Source organism: Nuphar pumila, chromosome 8, assembly GCF_984573655.1.
Source record: "Nuphar pumila chromosome 8, dmNupPumi1.hap1.1, whole genome shotgun sequence".
NCBI classification, from domain to species: domain Eukaryota; kingdom Viridiplantae; phylum Streptophyta; class Magnoliopsida; order Nymphaeales; family Nymphaeaceae; genus Nuphar; species Nuphar pumila.
Window position 1 is genome coordinate 116,830,263 of NC_143256.1, and position 23,971 is coordinate 116,854,233.

General features: G+C 38.4%; 1 pseudogene; it reads right to left on the bottom strand.

Annotated features, from left to right (window-relative positions):
• Positions 1 to 1,301: 1,301 nt before the first annotated feature.
• LOC149830350 (thaumatin-like protein pseudogene) lies at positions 1,302 to 2,083 on the bottom strand (annotated as a pseudogene).
• Between the last annotated feature and the right edge of the window lie 21,888 nt (positions 2,084 to 23,971).

Here is a 23,971-nt window from a genome sequence, read left to right on the forward strand (position 1 = left end):
GTAAAGAAATAAACCTGTTGAGGTCTGAGGAGAATTAAAAAGGATAAACTGAGGAAATTACACCTGAAAAACAGGGAAAATTGAACGAAAGGATTTGATAGATTGGGCCAGACGGTATCTTCATGAAACTTCAATTGGTTGTCTAATATGGGCGTGTAGTAGGTCAACAATTGCGTCATATGTGATGTGTATAATATCAACACAGTGCTCATACGGTCAGAGGAAATTCTGAATGTCTCATGTGCTGGGACGTCATGACTTCGATACCCACTAGTACGGTTGTATAACTGGTAGGGATCTGCCTAACCGAGCTTGACTATATATATAACTCCTTGGGAAGTGCCTCTCATCTAATTAAGTTTCAAACCCCTACCCCTCTCGTTGTTGGAAAATTGGATCAGGTGCATTCAAATTGCACAAAATGCCTTGACCGCTACACATCTAATCAACATAGCTTGTTAGTTGGGATGGCAGTGGACCGGGGGAAACCGGGTCTCCGCCCCATTTGAACCGAACCGGGGATGGAGGACATGAAACAGGATGAAGGCGGGGATGGAGGTTAAAATCAAAACCCGTGTGGGGATGAAAGCGGGGATGGACTTACGCTTTCTCTTGCCCCACCCCGGCCCGTCCCCAATCCTTCTTTAGGGATGCAATGGACTGAGGGGAAACGGGGCTCCGCCCCGCCTCACTCCATTTGGACCAAGAATAGAGGACATAAAGCAGGGATGAAGGTGGGTATGGAGGTTAAAATCAGAACCCGTACGAAGAGGAAGGTGGGGATAAAGGGTAGGATTTTGAGATTGAGGAGATCTTGTCTACTGCCTCCGTCGGGATACCATACCTACTTGTCAGCCTCTCTCTCTTTCTCTTTCCAACCTAACCGAACTAACAAACAAGTTGTTTCATCGACGGTTCATCCCACAACTGACAAATGTTACGTCCATTAGTAGAAATTCACTTAACTGCCTATCTCGAAACCATTGAAACTAACGTTTATTTTTTTTGTTTGGTTTGCAAGTGCAAACTAACGTTACCAGCTATTAGCCCTCTATTTACAAAGGTACAAGCATATATCATTTTCTAAGCTTCGTATTGTTCAACTTCTGACTCATCTTAGTTATAAATGAATGAAGGATGTTTCTAGAGATAAAGTACAAACAAGTCAGTCGTGCACTCACAGAATCACAAAGAACGCTTAAATCAGACCTCTTCTTTTCATAAAAGCAGCCTTAATAATTTTCTTGCAACAAACCACAATGGCAGATATAGATAAAGAAAGAGTAAGAAAGGGAGAGAGATCAACAGAAATCGATAGAATATTGCTCAGTTTTGCAAGTCTTGAGGCTGGAGGGATCATCATACGCATAACTGTAAGCAGTTGGGCAGGACTCCTTGAAGATGCGTGAGTAGGCCGTGGGCTTGCAAGTGGTAGGGCCGCCGTATGCGCCTGTGCAGCAGTAGCGCGGCGAGCCGAACGCCATGCACGCGCTCTTGCAAGCGACAACCCTCCTTCCTTCCTTCACCTTCAGCTGATCCGGGCACCGCCCGTTGATGTCGGAGCGGCAGCCGACGGCGTCGCACGGGCCGGCACCCCGCCTGGGCGTTATGGACACCATCAGATTGTAGCCGTCGACGAGGCTCACGTCGTAGAAATCGACGGTTCTCGATATGGTGAACTCCGCCAGAGTCGCCGGAGGCTTGCCACCGGCGCCTTGGCACTGCAATTGGCCGCAGTCGCCGGTGGTGCAGGAGCCTATGCCCTGGTGGTCGAAGACGCATCCGGTTCGGCCCCAGATTCGGCCGCTCCAGTCGTCTGGGACGGAGACGGTGACCGTCTGGCCCGGGTCTAGTTGTAAACCTCCGTCCTCCAAGATGACTTTTCCGGCGTTTGGCTGAAATCCGGGCCAGACTGTTTGCTTGCAATTGTTTCTTAACATAAGGAGTACCGTTGCATGGGCTCCTGCAAGAAACACCAGCTGAGAGAGAGAGAGAGAGAGAGAGAGAGAGAGAGAGAGAGAGAGAGAGGTGTACCTGAAGAGAAGAAGAATAGGCCAACAAGAAGGAAGGAGACGACCGCCATGACGGGCAGAAATGTGGAGGTGAGAGTGATGATGAGAGAGAGAGGATGGTGGGTGGTTTAAATAAAGGGTTCTCTACGAAGGACGTCCCTTCTCATTACCCTAAAATAGGGGTGTCAATGAGTCCGGCATGACTTGATCCTGACTAGTACCGGATCCAATAGGATCCTGGTTTGGTATGAATGAAGGAGGACCGATTAAGGAATGTTCTGTTTTTGAAAGGGTTGTTAAAAGAAATTCATTAAAACTAGCAAAGAGTTTACATAGGCAGAAAAAGGTAGCGCAAAATCATGCTTTACTGGAGCAGCATTTGCTCCAGAAGGCACGCCGGTGAAAGCCTCGCCGGTAAAGCTTCACTGGCAAAATTGCATGCGGCAGTGATTTTTCGCCAGTGAAACGCAAACGCTGTTCCAGTAAAGCCCCTTTTCCCTGTTTATACCAGAAATATCTATATAACAGGTAAACAGTAGAACTATAATCAAACATCAATTGCTTTTGGAGGGATTTTCAGGTAAAATTCCATATCCCAATAGATGAATTACAGTTTGAAAAGGGCCATAACCAACGAGATATATCTAGCCTTAATACTATTGCCAATGTAAAAGGGGCTGAAGATACATTTACAGCGGTGCTCCCACTAACTGTAGGACAGAAGAACAAGGATTGAATAAAATTTACAAATTCGAGTTAATGAAACTCATGCCATCTTAAGCCTGAACTAGGAGACACACAGGAAACACAATAACCCAGAAGATAAAAATAGTAAAATCCACCTGAATTATATCAGAAGGTGAAAACAAATAAATCACTCAAATTTGCAACGCTCTTCACTTGTTCCTTTAACTTGCATTTTTGTTTTGCACAGTGAACAGTGATAAACAAGTAATATATGTTGATCTTTAAAACATTTCAAGTTAAAGAAAACTGATAGAATCATCCAAAGTTAAGAATAGCACCTTCCCAGTACATATGGGATGAACTTCAATGAAGTGAGACCATAAAGATAATTCCCAAGAGAAAAAGGTAGCAAAGGACTCAGACGCAATAGAGTGAAAACTCTGAAACAATTCTCTCCAATTGCTTTATCAATTGCTAGAAACTTTTTATTGCATTTCACCAAGTTTAAGATGCATTCACGAGCAAAATATCTGGCTATCAGAAAAGCAACAGATGCTGCCACCTGCCAAAGGACACAAACCATGCTAAAAACTACAAAAGCAGAACCGTCAACAAGCAAAAAGGAAAAATCCAGTTTCAAGAACTAGTACTGTTCCACTGATTGAGACTATGATAGTCCCTGTGACACTGCCAAAGAGAAGTCCTGCATACATTATCAATGGAATGGCTGGAATTGCAAGGATCTAGCACAATACAAACAATTAAAAAATCAAATATAGGGACAGATGAGGACTCGATTTTTTTAAAGGTGCTCCGAGTACTGGTTTTCCAAAACTAAGACTGGTCCAAGACACAATAAGAGAATATTTCCTATTGTAAGGAAAACTTGATTTTTAGACATGTATTTCTATGATATTTCATATTCTGGGGGCATTTACTATGAGATTTACTACTACTGATATGGGAAGGTTGAACCATGTGTACATCTAAAACAAGCACATGCACCTGTAGATCATACCTCCAACCCCGCATAGACAGCTACAAATAAAGCATATCCTGCTGGTCCTTAACCTGTTTATAAGAGAACGATCAGTATTGAGCACATAATCCCCCCCTTTGGTTCAGCCAGTACAAGAAGTGAGAGAATCAGTAAAAGGTCAATCAATACATTCCCATTTCGATATTTGGAAATCCAAAATCTACACCATCATAATCAAACACTTAAACTAACAAACTGCAAAATCAGCAAAACCAAACCAAATTCTTAATGTAACAATGGGAGAACAAGCAAACGAAGACAGAAAACTACAAAGTTGATGGCAGCCCAAAATAATATATATATATATATATATATATATATATATATATATATATATATATATATATGAGAGAGAGAAAGAGAGAGTACATATGTAATCTCTATAGTTTACTTAGTAGAAAATATTATAAAGTTATGTGTTTTTATGTTTAGATGTGTATATGAATAAGCATAAAGTAAAGATGCATGAAACTAATAATAACTGCTTTACCAGAATCAACTAGTGCAACCCGTCCTATTGTTTCCTCTCGAAAGTCAGGATCTAATACATCTTCTGTAGCACCATCTAGTGGCACAGTTTGCACTTTAAAGCTCGCTGGCATCAAACCCTGGCTCGGGCTATGACAATCAATGGTCTTCTCCCAACTCTCCCAGAGTGTGAGACAGATAAGCCACCAAATTTTAGACAAAAAAAGTGGAGCTAATCTAATATTATTTCAGAAAATCAAAGGAATCGGCCACAACTTGAAGCTCCAACTATCATGGATATCATGTTGAAGGACTTCTACTTTCAATAGCCATTGCCCCTAAAGCTTTTTTAGGCATTCATACTTTTTCGTAAATACAATTCTTTAGAAGCACTATATGCTCTATTAGTAATCCTGTGATTCTGAAAAAAAAATATTAAGCTCACATTCAGATCATCAAATTCAATGTGGATATATGAAACACAAAAGGCATATCAGAAGAAGGAGAAATCACCTAAGAGAGAAGGCTGTAGTGAAGGCTAACAACAGAGAACAAGTTATTTCAAGTTTGATTCAGGAGAGTGATTCCACGAGCTATGATATTCTAGTACATATGTACCTTGAACAAATGAGAAAGGATATCAATGTCCTATCAATTCAAATGAAAGAGATGAATGTATATAATATTCTACAATGTATTCTAGATGCATTTTTCTCACTCTAATTGTCACTCAAGCAGGAGTAAGAACATGAGTAGGATTGCTTATAAAAAAAAAAACTAGGATGGGAATCTAGTTCATGGAAGCTCAAGATCAGAAAAGAGGAAATGTCTGGAAGAATATGTGCTTGTTTTCTGGCTCTAAGAATGGTTTATCAGAGAGCATGCATGAAGCTGCAAGTGCCAAATCATAGCATGCTCATTGGTTGTATGCACAGTCAAGCAACTGAAGACAGTCATGGTCTTACCAAAAAACAAAAGAAAAGAAAATGTAGTGTTGAAATTTATTTTTGTTAAAAAGAAAGTTACCATCATATGATAAAAGACGTCTTACATTTTCCAACAGGCAACAAAAGCCACAAATAAAATCTCTATAATTCATTAGATAATGGCAAATGATAAAGATAGAGGAGACAAAAAAAGAACCAAATGAAGTTGTATTTTGACTTTTCATTGTAACTATAACACCTCCACTCCAAGACCTCTAGAGTCCAGGTCTAGTTGGTATTACTTCCTAGAGAAAAAACATATAGAGTTCACGTAGAGAAAATATGGCTAAATTTTTATTTATTTTTTCTAATAAACTCATTTTTCTTGACAAAGTTCATCATTTATAACATACGAAAATAATAATTACATGAGTATTCAATGACAAAAAATAAAGCTAACAAGTACTTTGCTGCAAAGTCGGAGTAGCTGATTGCGTTCTACCTACACTAGTATGCCTGAGACCTACAATTATAATTATATAGAGAGTAAGTCTACAAATCAGTAAACAATATTTATAAGTAATAAATGATTTTAACTTACAACTGTAGCGGACTCTAAGCCCCTAATCTGAGTTTAGTTTTTAACACACCACACAAGGTTTGTATGTTTTAAATTCTCCCTTTAACTCTCTCAATCAAATACTCACTCACAACAGACTATAACACTAGATCGACTATATCAGTCATAGTCGTCTATGGACGTAGCAACCTCTGTAGAATACCCAAATTCTATATTGTTGGTCAGACTATGAATCATACACTCCTAGTGATTCCCGAATCACTGGGCACTATAGAAAAATAACAAGGGGGACCCCACCGATAGCTAACCGGGAGGTCAGACTCAAACTCAGTATGGTTCATGCTATATCCTAACCATAATGACTTTCAATCATCTATGGTTGTTTAGAGTAACAGATAATGCATGAATATAAAATCTTAAGTCATATCTTAGGTTAATTACCTTGAACCTTACTCTCAAGCTCGTGTTTCATTCATTCTCCCACGAGTGTCATCGTGAAATAATTACCATGGATCTCATTCTCAATCTCAAAATAACATTAGGGTTCATACTTTGTATTATACTAAACATGCAACATGGTAAAATCTTTACATCATTAAATCACCAGTGGCCAACTCTTCATGGTGATTGTACACTGACTGCGAACCAAGTAGCCCTTTCCACAGGTTGTCACTTTCGAGATTTAATGGATTAATAATGCTAATTTTAATATAAATTCAAATGATATGACCATATTCAAGGGACTCAAGGCTAATCACAATCTCATCACAATGTATGTTATTTGAAGATTATAATATAGATATGTTATTAAAAAATAATCTATTTCTAATATGTATGACATATCACGACTGGCGTGCGCATATAGTCATCTCATTGTAATTAACTCATGCATGGTCATTTTGTGCATATCATGTTTACACTCAAGATCTACATCTCTAAAAATGTTAATATACAATCAACAATAATAACATGTAATGCAATATAATTTATTCACATATAAGATTACTTATAATATCCCTTACTTCAAATATGAATGTTGTACTCTGGTCACAATTGAGTCTCAAGTGGCTCTAACAATAGAATCTGATCATTACACAAGCATGTTCATATTAATACACATATCATTTTTATATTTTAAAAAAATTACCAAAATACCTCTCTCAATTTAATTCATCAGGCCTTGATTTTTTTGCCCTTAATTTGACAAAGACCATAGAACAAGAAGATTCTTCTCTATGATACAACTTTAATGCACCAAACCTCACTCAATTATGAGTTTGAAGTGCAAAGTCATGCCCATTTTACTTAATCAAATTTTAGGTTCACACAAGGGTAATTTGGTCATTTTAACTCTTATGATTTGACCTGACTCATCCTAAGTTAAAACAGATTCGATCCGAGGTTAGAGTACTAGATTTACTGAACCTACTCTCGATCCAACTGGGTTTGGTTTGAAACTCAATTGAATTCTCAAAAATTCATAATAAATTGCAAACTAGATTCATATCCAGTTCTGATCTAGATCCAAAACTGTCAGACTAGATCCAGACCCAGATCTGATCTGGATCTAGAATTAATTTATCCAATTATGGGTTGGATCCAGATCTAGCTATATATTAAAACCACAACTAATCAAATCAATCTCGAACTGGATCTAGATCTAGTATTGTTTCATCTACTCCATACTAAATCTAGACCCAATTTTTGTTTGGATCTGGTTTAACTTGGATCAGTCCAGACCGACTAAATTGAACTGAACCAAAAATTTGGTCTGGTCCAGATCATACCAGATCCAAGCAAGAAACTGACACCCCGTCAGATCCAACTTGGTCCAGTTTGAAACAATTATCTAGACTCGGTCTGGACTGAATTTTTTATTTTTTACTTGGTTCGGTCTTGGTCGCACCTAGACCAACCCAGGACTCGAGTTGGTTTTGCTAACCCGTCTAGGGGTTTAAGGTGGAAGGGGCATAGCCCCTTTCTGTCCTCCCTGTCGTGGGTTGCTGGCAACCTCCAGTTGCCCCCCCCCCCCTCTCTCTCACTCGACAACAATGTTGGCAGCCATGGTTGTCGACCTTCTCAAAGAACGGGCAAGATGGGGAGGAAGACATGGTAGTTATCTCCCTCTTTTTTTTCACAGACTCTCTCTCTCTCTATATATATATATTGAGCGAGGGGCAGGAGGGTGCACTGTGAGAGCTCTCACGGTGGGTGAGGATAACCCTCACCCTCCACACGCTGTTCGTGGGGGGTTGAGTATTGACCCACTCTCTTTTTTTTCTACCATCTCCACCCGACCAATTCATTGGGTGGGTTTTATAATTCTATCCTCTTTAAAAAAAGATTTATTTTGAATCTTACCTAAAAACAATTATGAAAATTATGCATCGAATGTCTGATTCACGCTCTCATGTGGTTTCAATTTTGTTGTGATAACCCAATCTAACGAATACTAGCAATATATCTTTGTTCCACAATTTTTGCACTTTTGCATCTAAGATTTCTATGGGTTTCTCACTTATGCTTTGGTCGTTCTGGATTTCTAATCCAATATGTAGAATAGATCAGGCACATACTTTTGCAACATACAAACATAAAATGCATTATGAATTCTAGACAAAGAAGGTGACAAAGCCAATCGGTACGTTGTTTGACCAATTATCATAAGTATCTCAAAGGGTCCAATATATCTTAGACTTAATTTTTTCCTCTGACCAAAACACATTACTCTTTTAAAGGAAGACATCTTTAAGAACATATGATCACCTTGCTCAAATTCTAACTCACGATGTCCTTGGTCCGCATAACTTTTTTGTTGACTTTGCGCTGCCAGTAGACGCTCTCGAATGAATCTGACTTGGTCTGCCATATACTGCACCTATTCAGGCCTTAACAATCTTCTCTCTCCGGCCTCATCCACTACAAGAAAATTGTTAATTAGTGACGGAAATTAGCGACAGATTTTTTCCGTCGCTACTTAGCGACAGATTAGCTAGAGATAGAATCTGTCGCTAATTCGCGACGGATTAGCGAGGAAATGACTTTTATCGCTAATCTGTCGCTACTTAGCGATGGATTAGCGACTGCATGTTTTTGTCGCTACTTTTTATTACAAGAACACCATTTTAGCGACGGATTTAGAGAGGGAACTCTGTCGTCGCTAATCCGTCGCTAATTAGCGACGGTGTAGCGACAAAATATATTCCGTTGCTTTTTTGGTATTTTGGTTTAGCGACGGAATGTTTCCGTCGCTAAGCCGTCGCTAAATGTTGCGTAAATCCCTAATCCCATCCCTCTTTCTATTTTCCCTGTTTCGCTGTATTGCTCCCTCCCGCCGCCCGTCGGCTCTCACCACCGTCCGGCAGCCGCCGCTCGCCAGCCACCGCTCCCCGTCCACCGCTTGCCAGCCGGCGCTCGCCAGCTGCCGCTCCCCGTCAACCTCCCGCCACCGTCCGGCGACGCGCAGGTAATCTTCTTCTTCTTCTTCTTCTTCTTCTTCTTCTTCTTCTTCTTCTAAACGCAGGGGGTACGCCCCTTCCCTGCCGGAAACGCAGGGGGTCGACCCCCCCTGCCGTAAAGGCACGGCAGGGGGTCAACCCCCCATGCCGGAACTGCCTTTCCGGCAGAGGGTTTAACCCCCTTCCCTGCCGGAAAGGCAGGGGGTTTAACCCCCTGCCGTGCTTTCCGGTAGGGGGGGTCGACCCCCTGCGTTTCCGGCAGGGGGGGTCGACCCCCTGCGTTTAGCTGCCTATGTGGCTTGTCAAAAAAAAAAGTTTTCTGTAATTCAGGCTATGCGGCCTATGTGACTTGTCAAAAAAAAACTGTAATGAAGCTATGCTGCCTATGTGACTTGTCAAAAAAAATATATGCAATGAAGCTATGCTGCCTATGTGACTTGTCAAAAAAAAATCTGTAATGAAGTTATGCTGCCTAAGTGACTTGTCAAAAAAAAAAAAGTTTTCTGTTTTTGAATGCCTATGCTGCCTATATGAATCGTTTGAAAAATAAAATCTGTAGTAGGAATAACATGCTGCCGATGTGTATTGCTTTTGAAAAAAACAATCTGTTATGAGATATATTATGCTGTCTATGTGAATTGGTTTCAAAAAAATCTGTTTTTTAATGCATATGCTGCCTATGTAAATCAGTTTGAAAAAAAAAATCTTTAGTAGGAATACTATGTTGCCTATGTGTTTGTTTGAAGAAAAAAAATTTGTTATGAGATACCTACGTTGCCTATGTGATCTGTTTTGAAAAGAATTTTTGTTATGGATACCTATGCTGCCCATGTGATCTCTTTTTAAAAAAAAAAAAGTTATTATGTGATCCCTATGTTGTCCATGTGATTAGCTTGAAAAAAAATTTGTAATATGTGTATATAAGATGTCCATATGGTTTTAAGTGTAGTTTGCATATATGTTGTCCATATGGATTTTAAGTTGAATTTTTTTTTGTAATGTATATATACAAGTTGTCCATGTTGTTCAATTTGTTAGTTTGTTAATGTCTACTGGTAGTTAGTTTTACTTCAATTTGTTTTCTTGAAATCTGGTTAGTTAGAGTATTTCAATCTATTAGTCTTTTATAATTATATTTTTCTTAGATAGATTGGTATTTAATGTTCTCACAATCAGTTAGTTAGATTAGGGCTATTTGAATTCTTTATGATAGTGGTGGTTAAACGGAGTTCACATCTTTTCTAGTAAACTAATTGATTGATTTACTATTCCTTTGCTAAGTAGTTCAGAATAGAAATTGTCTATGACTTTATGTTAGTCGACTGGTTCAACATGTTATAGCTGGTTTGTTAAATTAGCACCTTCTAGTTAGATTTGGCTTAACATATATACTATTTTTCTTTTCTCTTCTTTCAATTAGTTAGAGTTGTTTTAATTTGTTTTAATTTTTTTAGTTAGTGTTTCATCTTGTTTCATGATTAGTTAGTTTGTTACTTAATTTGTTTTGTTTTTGTGCAGATTTTTCAACGGAACCAACTCATGCTCGGCCACCTGTGGTAAGTACATGACAAAAACAATGCAAATCGGGTAAATACCCGTGGTGAGTAAGTGATGCAAACGTATCACATGTTATTTAATTTATTGAATGCAACACTTTATTGTTCACACACTCACTTAGTTGTTGATATCTAGGACTGCTTTGTTGGAGTTCGGAGATCATGCTGAGCATGATTTTAATGTAGAAATATGGAAGTGTTCTTATTTTTGGAGTACGGAGTCCATGCTAAGCATGGTAGTAGTTAGTGAGATATTGAAGTGTGTTTGCTGCAGGTACATGTTTGCCATTTATTTGATATGAATGATTATGATGTATTGCAATGTTTGATGTAATTGTATCCATGCTTGCATGTAGTTACTTTCAATTTGATTTTGACTTCCATGTGAAATTTTATAATAAAAGCATGCTTCAAATGATTGTATCGTGTCATTAATAGTTTGCACATGAAAATATTAAGTTATCAATGCATGCATCAAAATTCTTGTTATTGTTTGACATAGTATATTGCATGATAAATTTGATATTTTCTTCATCGTAGCATTCTGATTGTTTTTTTCTTAATTCATTAGGATACTATTCGTAACATCATACGACAAAATGACTGCAAACCGTGAATGGATGTACCGTAGGATAGTGGACAATGAGTTATCGCATGAATATATGGATGGTGTCGATAGTTTTATTGAATTTGCAACGGCGAGTGTCAGTACGGTAGATCCCACAAGTCGGATTAGGTGTCCCTGCAAGATTTGTAAGAATAATCGATTTGTAGAACCTCATGGCGTTAGACATCACCTATACAGGAAGGGTTTTGTGAGTGATTATCAGAACTGGATGTTTCATGGAGAAGAATTTAGAAACGATTTTGATGCACATGTGAATGTGGTGCACGATAATCCATATACGAATTTGATATTTGATGCTGCAGGAACAGAACTGGGTTCTGCTATGAGTTCTAGTGATGTAAGAACTGCCGTAGATGAAGAATCACCAAACGATGCAGCTAGTAGATTTTATGATTTACTTAAAGATGCTGATGAGCCACTTTGGAACGGTTGTGAGAGTCACACTATCTTGTCTGCAGTTCTTCAACTAATGAATTTGAAGTCCGAGTATAATTTGAGTCAATCATGTTTTGACCGTTTGTGCATGATTGTGAAGAGTATGTTGCCTAAAGATGAGAAATTGCCACAAAATTTCTATCGTGCGAAAGTTATGGTCAACGCTCTAGGTATGGGTTACAAAAAGATTGATGCTTGTCCAAATCACTGCATGTTGTATTTCAAGGAGCAGGAAAACGACATATCATGCCCGTCATGTGGGCATCCTCGGTTCAAGCCAAAGACAAGAGGCAATGGTAGCACGAGATCAAAGGAAGTTTCATACAAGTCGCTCCGCTACTTTCCTATCACTCCTAGATTGCAGCGATTGTATATGTCTTCAAAGACAGCTAAACACATGAGATGGCATGCAAATAAAGTTTGACACGATGAAAACAAGATCACGCATCCTGTTGACGCTGAAGCTTGGAAGCACTTTGATCGTACTCATCAGAACTTCGCAATGGAAGTGCGAAATGTTAGACTCGGTCTATGTACAGATGGATTTAATCCATTTGGGGGTAGATCAACTCCATACTCATGCTGGCCAGTATTTGTAACTCCATACAACCTTCCACCAAGCTTGTGTATGAAACATCCGAATCTTTTCTTGTCTCTGTTGATCCCTGGTCTGACCTCACCTGGCCAAAATCTTGATGTATATCTAAGGCCATTGATTGATGAATTAAAAGTACTGTGGGATGACGGTGTTACCATGTATGATGCCCACAAAAAACAAAATTTCAACATGAAGGCCGCTGTTCTATGGACAATCAGTGACTTCCCTGCATATGGTATGTTATCTGGTTGGAGCACACATGGGAGGTTGGCTTGTCCGTACTGCATGGAGGATTCCAAAGCTTTTAGATTGAGGCATAGAAGGAAGCCTTGCTGGTTTGATTGCCATCGTCGATTTCTACCCAGCGATCATCCGTTCCGACGTCAAAAGAATGCATTTACAGCAGGCACAACTGAAACGGAAGGTCCATCCTCAAGATTGTCTGGCATAGAGATTTTAAGAAGATTGCGATACTTTCCAGATGTATTAACAGATGCCCGCAGTCCTACACCCTTCCGTGGATTTGGGAAGGAACACAATTGGACGAAAAAATCTATTTTTTGGGAACTACCGTATTGGTCGACCCTATTGATACGACATAATTTGGATGAGATGCATGTAGAGAAAAATGTGTTTGATAATGTGTTCAATACAGTAATGAATATTAAAGGAAAAATGAAGGATAATCCGAAGGCCCGTATTGATTTAAAATTAATATGTAAAAGACCAGAATTGGAACTCAAAGAGTATAATGGCAAAGTACTGAAACCAAAGGCGAAGTACGTGCTCGGACCTGATCAAATAAAACATGTATGTCAATGGTTAAGACAACTAAGATTTCCAGATGGATATGTCTCTAACATTGCTCGGGCTGTGAAGATTGACGATGGATAGTTATATGGGTTGAAGAGCCATGATTGTCATATCTTTATGCAACGATTAATACCCCTAGCATTCCATGATATGTTAGACAAACCTATATGGGGGGTATTGTCTGAGTTGAGCGTATTTTTCAGAACATTGTGCGCATCGGAGGTCATTGTATCAGATGTAAAGAATCTCGAGGACTCTGTCATCACCACTGTTTGTCTGTTAGAAAAGATATTTCCGCCAGCATTTTTCGATGTTATGGAACATTTGATCATACATCTGCCATATAAACTAAGGGTTGATGGCCCCGTGCAATATCGATGGATGTACCCATTTGAAAGGTATATGTTTTTTTATATTTGTCTCTTTAATGATAGATATTTAAAATTTGAAATGTATATTCTTGTCAGATGCATGTTCGACCTAAAAAAAAGGTTCGTAATAAAGCAAGAGTAGAAGGCTCTATTTGTGAGGCGTACACTTTAGAAGAGATTTCAAATTTCTCATCTATGTACTTCGAACCTCATATTCCAACACGTTACACATGCCCGCCCCGTAACGATGATGGAGAACAAGTAACTGTAGCTGACAAGCTGCCGATATTTCAACCACTTGGGCATGCATTTGGTAGTTGCCGATCAAGGCTATTGACAGATCGAGAGCAAGATGCAGCACACATCTATATTCTTTTTAATTGCTCAGCGATCGACCCATACATCGAGTAAGTATATGTATATGCAACTCAATTATAAATCCTTTTATGTTCTATATGTGGATACATGACTCGGTAATATAAGTATTTGTGGTTTGCAGACGATTTGATTTGGAGTTGCGAAATGAAGTTTCACATCTTACTGATGCAGAAGTACAAAAAGAACGTGAAACTTTGAATGTATTGTATGATAAAAAAGAACGTGGTTTGCAGACGATTTTGAATGTATTGTATGACATATGTTATTTGTTAGAATATGGTTCGTGGAGGTTATAGTGGTCGCTCATCCAGTAGTAGCCAGGCTCAACCTTCATCTTCACGGGCTCCTGTGATAGGTATATCATATAACTAATTAGATGCTTGATTAGTTCAAATGCACATTCTGAGAATTTCTAATATATTTTTTTACAGATGATGTTGCGCCTGTACACGACCCACCTACACCAGTTGATCGCACAAGTCAACAGCCAACACAGAAAACAGGGTCTTCTCAGGCTGGCACAAGAAGACTCATTCGAATAGTGTATATCGATAATCGACCGTAAGTATTTTGTTTTCAATTATTGCATATCTTTTAAATATTTTATATTGATATTTATTGTGTAACAATTCATGTGCAGCACGAGGTTTGAGCCACAAGAAGTAGTACGGGAGATTAGAAATTCACTTCTTCAACATCTACCAGGACCAGTTGCTCAATGGAAAGAGTACCCAAAGGAGGTGTTAAACAGATTGTGGTCCTCATTCATGGTATACAGTTGTTCCTCATAGTTAATGTGTTTCATATTTAATTTATTTAAGCAATGTCTACTAACTTTCTGAAAATATTTGTAGGCTTCGAATCGCTTTGCAACTACGGTGGAAGAAAATGATGCAAGGAAGGTGTGGCAGAAGGTGGCTGCCAATCGATTTGCAGACATGCTGCACACTATGAAGACTGCAGCAAAAAAAGCATCTGGCGTAGTAGATGATCCATTATTGTGGAAGGGCCATGGTCCTATTACTATCAGGAGAGATTACTGGGATGAAATGTGCGATAAGTGGGCGGGAGATGCATTTAAAAATCGCTCTGCGAAGGCTTCACAAAATCGATCGAAGATGCCCGAAGCCCATCTACACACAGGTGGATCTAAGACATTTGGGAGCCACCTAAAGAAAATGGTAACTCATCAATATATAATATTAATTTTATAAGTATTGTTGCAAACTTGTGTACTAAATCTTTTGTCATTTAACTTCGCAGGAAGCAGAAAAAGGAGGCAGTGTACCATATAAGGATGTGTTTGTAGAAACACATAAACGGAAGACCACGGGAGTTTTCGTATCAGAGAAGGCGAGAACGAAAACGGTATGTATTAATTCTATAAATAATCATTGCAATATATATGCAAGTTATCATAATGTTATCATTAATTATTATTGAATACTTTAAACATTATTTTGTAGGAGGCATATGAGCAACAGATGGTAGAGCGATATGGCGAAGACGCTACTCAGCATCCATCATTTGATCCTACAGCATGGGTGACTGCAGCAGGTGAACCCAAAAAAGGTCGCGTGTTCGGGTTTGGGAGTAATATGAACACTTCACCAGTTATTGGTTCTTCCAGTTACGGCTTACCGACTTCTTGCGCCGACATAAGCTCCAAGCAGCCGACTATTCTTTCCGGTGATGATGTACGCGAGATCATTAATGAATCACATAATAACTACTTCCAATACACCGCCGCCCCCTTTCTCCGAAATGAGATCAAGGCCGCTGTTCAGGATAGGGGATCTTCGATTCCAGGTCCCTCTCAGGTATAATCACATATATAGTTTTTTTGACTGTCTTAAAGCACATCTGAGCATGGTAGAATCACATATAGAGTTTTTCTAGATGCGTTAGAACACATATGAACATGCTATAATCACATATTCAATTTTTTTACTGCCTTAGCACACATATGAGCATGATAGAATCACATATAAAGTTGCTTTGCCTGCCTTAGAGCACATATGAGCATGCTATATTCACATATTCATTTTTTTACTGCCTTAGCACACATACGAGCATGATCGAATCACATATATATTTTTTTGCCTGCCTTAAAGCACATCTGAGCATGGTAGAATCACATATAGAGTTTTTTTATATGCCTTAGAACACATATGAATATGCTATAATCACATATTCAATTTTTTGACTGCCTTAGCACACATATGAGCATGATAGAATCACATATATATATTTAACTTTTTGTCTGTCTTAGAGCACATATGAGCATGATAGAATCACATATAAAGTTTTTTTGATTGCATTAGAACACATATGAGCATGCTATAATCACATATTCAGTTTTTTGACTGCCTAAGAACACATATGAGCATATTATAATCACATATTCAGTTTTTTTACTGCCTTAGCACACATATGAGCATGCTATAATAACATATAGAGTTTTTTAACTGCCTTAGAACACATATGAACATGTTATATATCATTTATGATAGAAACATATAAAATTTTTGGCTTTGCCTGCCTTAGAGCACATATGAGCATGCTATATTCACATATTCAATTTTTTTACTGCCTTAACACACATACGAGCATGATCGAATCACATATATAGTTTTTTGCCTGCCTTAAAGCACATCTGAGCATGGTAGAATCACATATAGAGTTTTTTTATATGCCTTAGAACACATATGAACATGCTATAATCACATATTCAATTTTTTGACTGCCTTAGCACACATATGAGCATGATAGAATCACATATAGAGTTTTTTTATTGCCTTAGATCACACATGAGCACATGATAGAATCACATATAGTGTGTAATTTATTTCATTATATTTTGTTTATCAATACTGACTGTTCTTTTCTTGTGTAGGCTGCTAGCGATAATCAGGGTAGTGGAGCTGAAGGGACAGATAAAGACAATGAACAAGAAGACGCACAAAATCTTGGCGATGATTAGAGGACTGTGTTGAAGAAGTTCTATTTTTTTTATTTTTCCTAATTGTAATTGTTGAATTGTAAATAATTAAACTTCTTAATTTTAAGGTGGAACGATTAATTATTATAGATACTTGTTATATGAATTTTTTTGTGTGGTTTGTTTTTTATTTACAGAAAATATAAATTGTACAGGAAATATAAATTGTACAGTTCTCGGTAATTAATTTTTAAATAAAATTTTTTTGATTTTTTTTCGTTTTTGCGACGGATGATTCCGTCGCTATTTATATTAATCTAGCGACGGCTTAGCGACGGAACCATCCGTCGCTATTCATATTAATCTAGCGACGGCATAGCGACGGAATTAAATCTGTCGCCAAGCCGTGGTCGTCGTTTAGTACCGGCGGATTGGCGACGGAATATAGCGCTCGTTATTCCGTCGCCAGTTAGCGTCGAAATATTCGCGACGTAAGCATACTTTCGCCGCGTTGTCGCTAATCCGTCGCTAACATGGTTAGCGACGGAATGTGGTCGTCGCTAATCTACTGCTTTGTTGTAGTGATCCCAACACAAGGGTGTTCAACACCGTCGACCGTACAGTATCCCAAAAGGAACCATGCCTATGCTTGCCTGAAAGCTATTATTGTAGGCAAACTCCATCAAAGATAATATGTCATTCTATGAGTCACTATACTCTAAAGTACATGCTCGCAACATGTCTTCCATGGTATGAATGGTTTGCTTTGACTGTTCGTCTGTTTGAGGGTGAAATGTTGTGCTTATTTTTAGTTGTATTTGGCTCCTGAAAACTCTGTCAGAATTATGAATCAAACTTGGAGTCCCTATTCGAAACAATCAAATCAGGTAGTTCATAAAGTCTGACTATCTCTTTGATAAAGAGTTGGGCCAATTGGTCACAAGTGTGAGTCATCTTATAAGCTAAGAAGTGAGCTGACTTAGTTAGCCTATCTACAATTACTCATACTGAATCTATCTCATTTATGATCTTTGGAAGTCTTGAGACAAAGTCCATAGTAACATCCACCCATTTTTACTAAGGTATGAGAAGTAGTTGTACTAGTCCTCCGCGTCGTTGGTGCTCAATCTTCACTTGCTAGCATATTAGACACTTGCTTATAAACTCAGCAATGTCTCTCTTAATTTTGCTCTACCAAATCGTATCCTTCAGATCTTAATACATTTTAGTACTGCCAGAGTGGATAATATATCTTGAGTGGTGTGCTCATCCAATAACTGATTCTTGAGTTGATCATTCTTAAGAATGTACACTCTATGATAAAATCTGAGAAGACCTTGAACATTCATTTTAAAGTCTGACTCTTCACCCTCAGAAATTCTCTTTCTAACTTTGACCAACTCTAGGTCTAACGGTTGCTTTTCTTTAATCTGCTCTTAAAATTCTGACTTCAATGTGGTTTGCACAAACAATAATTGACCTGGTAAGCATCAAGTTTCTGCTTTCTAATGTGTGACTGAGGAAAAAAATCCCAATTTGTGAGTCTGGCCAATGCTTCTGACTTTCTGCTAAGAGCATCAACGACTATATTCGCCTTCATTGAGTGATATTTTAGCTCAAAGTCATAATCTTTTAGAAATTTAAGTCATCTCCTGTGTTTCAAGTTCAAGTCTCTCTGTGAAAACAGGTATTTGAGGTTTTGATGGTCAGTAAATATTTTAAATTGTTCTCCGTATAGGTAGTGTCTCTATATCTTAAGGGCAAATACAACTACTGCTAGCTTCAAGTCATGTGTTGGATAATTAACTTCATGTGTTTTCAGTTGGCAAGATACATAAGCTATCACCTTACCATATTGCATTGAAACACAATCCAATCACTTATAAGAAACATCATTTCTAGATTCAGAAGGTAAGACCAAAACTGGAGCAGTGGTCAAACACTTCTTTATCTCCTAAAAACTCTACTCACACACTTGAACTTTATGTCTTTCTTAGTGAGTTTGGTCATTAAAGCTACTAGCATAAAAAATCCTTCCACGAATTGCCAATAGTATTCAGCCAATCCTAAGAAACTATGAATCTCTGTAGGATTCTTGGATCTAGCCCAATTAATGACCGCTTCAATCTTCTCACAGTCTACCATAATTCCTTCTTTGGATACGATATGTCCAAGGAATGACACCTGCTCCAACCAAAATATACACTTTGAAATTTTAACATAGAGCTGATGTTCTCTAAGTGTCTGTAGAACTATCCTCAGATGTTTATCATGTTGCTCCCTCGTAGTTGAATAAATAAGAATATCATCGACAAATACCACCACAAACTTATCCAAATATGGTTTGAAAACTCTGTTCATTATATTCATGAAAGTTGTTGGTGCATTAGTCAGACCAAAAGGCATGACCAAAAACTCATAATGGTCATATCTTAATCGAAAAGTCGTCTTATCCACATCTTCTTCCTTGATTTTCAGCTGATGGTAACCCAATCGCATATCCAACTTCAAAAAGCATGCAACTCCTTGTAGTTGATCGAACAAGCCATCAATCAACGATAATGGATAGTTATTCTTTATGGTCACTACATTCAATTTCCAATAATCTATACACATTCACAATGATCTGTCATTCTTTTTTACGAACAAAATTGGAGCACCCCAAGGAGATACTGATGGTCGTATAAAACCTTTTTATAATAATTCTTGTAGTTACTCCTTAATTTCTTAAGTTCTGCAGGTCCCATTCGATAAGAGACCTTTGAGATGGGTGTTGTTCTCGGGACAAGATCGATCTAGAACTCAATCTCTCGATCAGGCAGGAAATATGACAGTTTCTCCAAAAAAACATTCGCATATTCTCGAACTATGTCTACATCTAATATGGTGAGGTCCTCTCTCTCGTCGGTCTTCATGCAATCCAAAAATCTGTTGCATCTTTCTCAAATGTATTTATTGGACTTCAAGCAAGATATGATCATCAACCTAGGTAGTTTCCTAACACCCTAATATATGAAGGTTGAAGTATGAGGGTTTTGGAAACTAACACACTTTCTTCTTCAATCAATAGTGGCATAGTGGTCCGACAACCAGTCCATACCTAGGACAACGTCTATATCCTTGAAATTGAGTTGCAAAAAGTTTACAAGTAACTTGTAGTTCTCTATTCTCACTATACAGTTATTGTACACAGTGTCCACTATGGTGTACTATTCCATTTGTGTTTCTATCAAGTAAGAAACGGTCAAGTATGAAGGTGCAACTGGTAATAGTTTCTCAAAGGTTGATGTGGTAAAACTATGTGTAGCTCCAAAATCAAACATCACGTGCTAAAATACCAGAAATAAGGAGTGTACCTTCAACCATCTTAGGGTTGGCAAGAGCTTCTTGAAAAGCGACCACATATATGCAACCTGGTACTGCAGGCTTCTGCTTCGAGGTTGCACTATTTCTCTAGTCAGGTTGTGAGCAGTCGTTGGCATAGTGACCCATTTGCTGACAGTTGTAGTACTTAACATTATTTAGGTTGCACCTGCCTTCATGCCTCTAAAGACCACAAACCTTGCACGAATTGTCAGAGTGGGATGACTTCTAAGTCTTCTGCCTCTTAGCTTGATGGCCTCTTGAATTCTTGATTTCGTTATCCTGTGTTTGACTACTGGTCTGACCTCCGTAGTGCTTCTTGTGTTCTCACTAGAACTTTCCATTATATTGAAACTTCTTAGGAGAGGACTCAACCACATTGTTGTCACTAGGTTTGACCTTCTCTTCAGTCCTACACTTTTCCTTTTCCTTGGGCTTTTCTTTCGTTATCAACTCCCAAAATTCATACCTTGAAGCATAGTCCATGAGCTGACTATATTTTTTTATTTGCAGTAGCTCTACTAACCTCAAAAATTTGGGTCTCAAACCCTTCTTGAAGCATTTGCATTTCTCCTTCTCGTTTGCCAGCAAGGACTTGGCGAAATAGAAAATAAAGTTAAATCATGCAGTATATTGGGCTACAATCATATCCCTTTTCTTCAGCTTTTTGAATTCTTTCTTATTCTCCACCCTCTGGTATTTAAAAAAGAATTGCCTGTATAACCTCATCATAAAGGTGAACCAAGGCAAATAAGTGTTCTATTGTAAAGTGTCTTGGATGGTCCTCCACCAGTGTTCCACGTCACTGGTTAGGTTCGACACTGCTATCCATATCTTCTAATTCTTAGGGCAGTGAATGGCATCTAAGATTTTTTTACTTGCAAAGCCATTTTCTGCTACGACACCATCAGGAGTACCGTCGAAAAGTGAAAGCTGCATATTCTTGAACCTTTCAACCCAAGTGGTGATGCCTGAAATAACTGTTTGGGGTTGTCCTTGTTGAGCTTGGGTGATTTGCAAGAGCTCGTACAGGATGTTGTTTGTAGTATACTCATGAGGTATCCTCATGCTTTCTTCTCCTGAGCTTCCTATCGCTGATCCTTGTGGCATATCTATACTCTTTTCTCCACCATTGAGTAGAGTATACCTCTCAAGAGTATAGAAAGATGAAGATGTTCTCTAAACGGGTGCACCTCCAAAGGTACGAAATGATAAAGGCGCTCTTCGGGATGGTCCACCAAGGTGCTCTGCATCACCAGTCCCTACATTAAATTGCTCTATCTCTCATTTAGCAGCTAAAGTATCCTTAGACAGATAGGATGTTTCCCTACGAGTAGCTATATATACAGAATTGAAATCATCATGTAATGAGTTTATAATTATTTGAGTCAGTTAGGTTATTTTTGCATAAAATTTTACCACATGCATGCATTTATAATACTCATTCAGTCAAAAACATTTTATTTCATTAAGAACATCCCAATACACATAAAGGAAATAAAACCAGACAAAATAAGAAGAAAATAAAGCAAGACAAGACATAACTGGACTTGACCAAACAAGACTAAACATTCATAGAAACAAATATCATCTCACTCTTCAATCCATCTGAAGCTTGCTTCTCTCCTTGAATCTCTTCATGTTTGATAAGGGTGAGGCACAAGAAGAACACTCATGTTGTATGGGGGCAAAACTGGAGTGTAGGTAGGTGAGGCGGAGGTAATAGTAAGATCTTCAGGCACAAAAGGGGCACCCACCTTCCTCCCACGAACTTTTCGACATTGGCCATCCCTGTACTAGTCCTAGGTCACCTGCGAAGTAGGAGTGTAGGTAGGTGAGGTAGAGGTAACAGTGAAATCTCCATCCTCACCTTCCTCTCACAAACTTTTCGACATTGGCCATCCATGTGCTAGTCCTAGGCCACCTCTATTAGCTTGTGCAGCTTGCCATGCTGCTTCTATGACTCAAATTGCCACCCTCCTAGTTTCTTCAGCAAGAAACTCCACGGTCAAGTATGAAGTTTCTCTATTGGTTGCGCTCATAGCATCCGCATAGCTAGTTCGAGACATATGTCGTCCCCATGCACTAGCCATTCTAGACCTTTCCTAGGATGCAGGATACACAATAGGGCATGATCTCCTTGTGACTCCTCCTCGCACCACTATACAGTCCCTCACTGTTCGCCCACACATTGACCAAGATCTCTGATGGTAGGACTGGTGAATCCCTTGCTCGTAGGGTTGTGGTTGTCGCTCATGAGTAGTGTCGGGGTCGTTTTGTCGATACACATATCTTTTCTCGACTATAATATAGATCAACAAAGGTGTGGTGTCAATTCTCATACTATTTGAGCCATGCTCGCCATGACTTCGGTAGCCATTGTCATCATAGTGACAAATTCTTCTCTCCCTACGACTGACGGCTCAGAAGGTCCTTGTGTTATAGGGTCTCCATGATTATTGCGCTCACTAGCCATTTCTAATAATAAAACAACCTAGTCACTATCGAGCTTTTAGCAATCTGTGACTTATATTATATTATATATCATTGAATATGTTATGAATGATATAGCTTTTGTGTGAACCTAGCTCTGATATGACTTTATAATACCTCGATTCGTGACTTCTAGAGTCTAGGTCTGATTGGTATTACTTCTTAGAGGGAAAACATACAAAGTTCACATAGAGAAAACATGGCTAATTTTTTTTCTAATAAACTTATTTTTCTTGACAAAGTTCATCATTTATAATATACAAAAATAATAATTACATGAGTGTTAAATGATAGAAAATAAAACTAACAATTACTCTGCTGCAAAGTCGGGGTAATTGGCCACGTCCTACCTGTGCTAGTATGCCTCAGACCTACAATTGTAATTATATAGGATGTGAGTCTACAACTTAGTAAATAATATTTATAAGCAATAAATGAGTTTAACCTATAACTGTAGTGGGCTCTAAGCCCCTAATCTAAGTTTAGTTTTTAATATACCACACAAGAATTGTATGTTTTAAATTCTTCCTTTAACTCTCTCAATCAAATAGTCACTCACAACAGACTATAACAATAGGTCGGTTATACCAGTCATAGTCGTTTATGAGCATAGCAACTTGCGTAGAACACCCAAATTCTATATTATTTTTCATATTATGAACCATACACTCCTAGTGATCTTTGGATCACCAAGCACTACAGTGAAACAATGAGGGGGACTCCACTGATAGCTAGCCGTGAGGTCAGACTCAAACTCGACATGGTTCATGCTACATCCTAACCATAATGACTTTCAATCATTTATGGTTGTCTAAAGTCTCAGATACTATGTAAATATAAAACCCTAAGTCATATCTTAGGTTCATTACCTTGAACCTTACTCTCAAGCTCGTGTTTTACTCATTCTCCCATGAGTGCCATCATGAAATTATCACAATGGATCTCATTCTTAATTTAAAAATATCATTAGGGTTCACACTTTGTATCATACTAAGCATGCAATGAGGTAAAGTCTCTACGTCATTAAATGACTGGAGGCCCACTCTCTATGGTGGTTGCACTTTGACTGTGAACCAGGTAACCCTTTTTACAGGTTATCACTTTCAAGATTTAAGGGGTAAGCATGCCAATCTCAATATAAATTTAAACGATATGACCATATTCAAGGGACTCAAGGCTAATCACAATCTCATCACAATGAGTGTTATTTAAAGATTATAACATA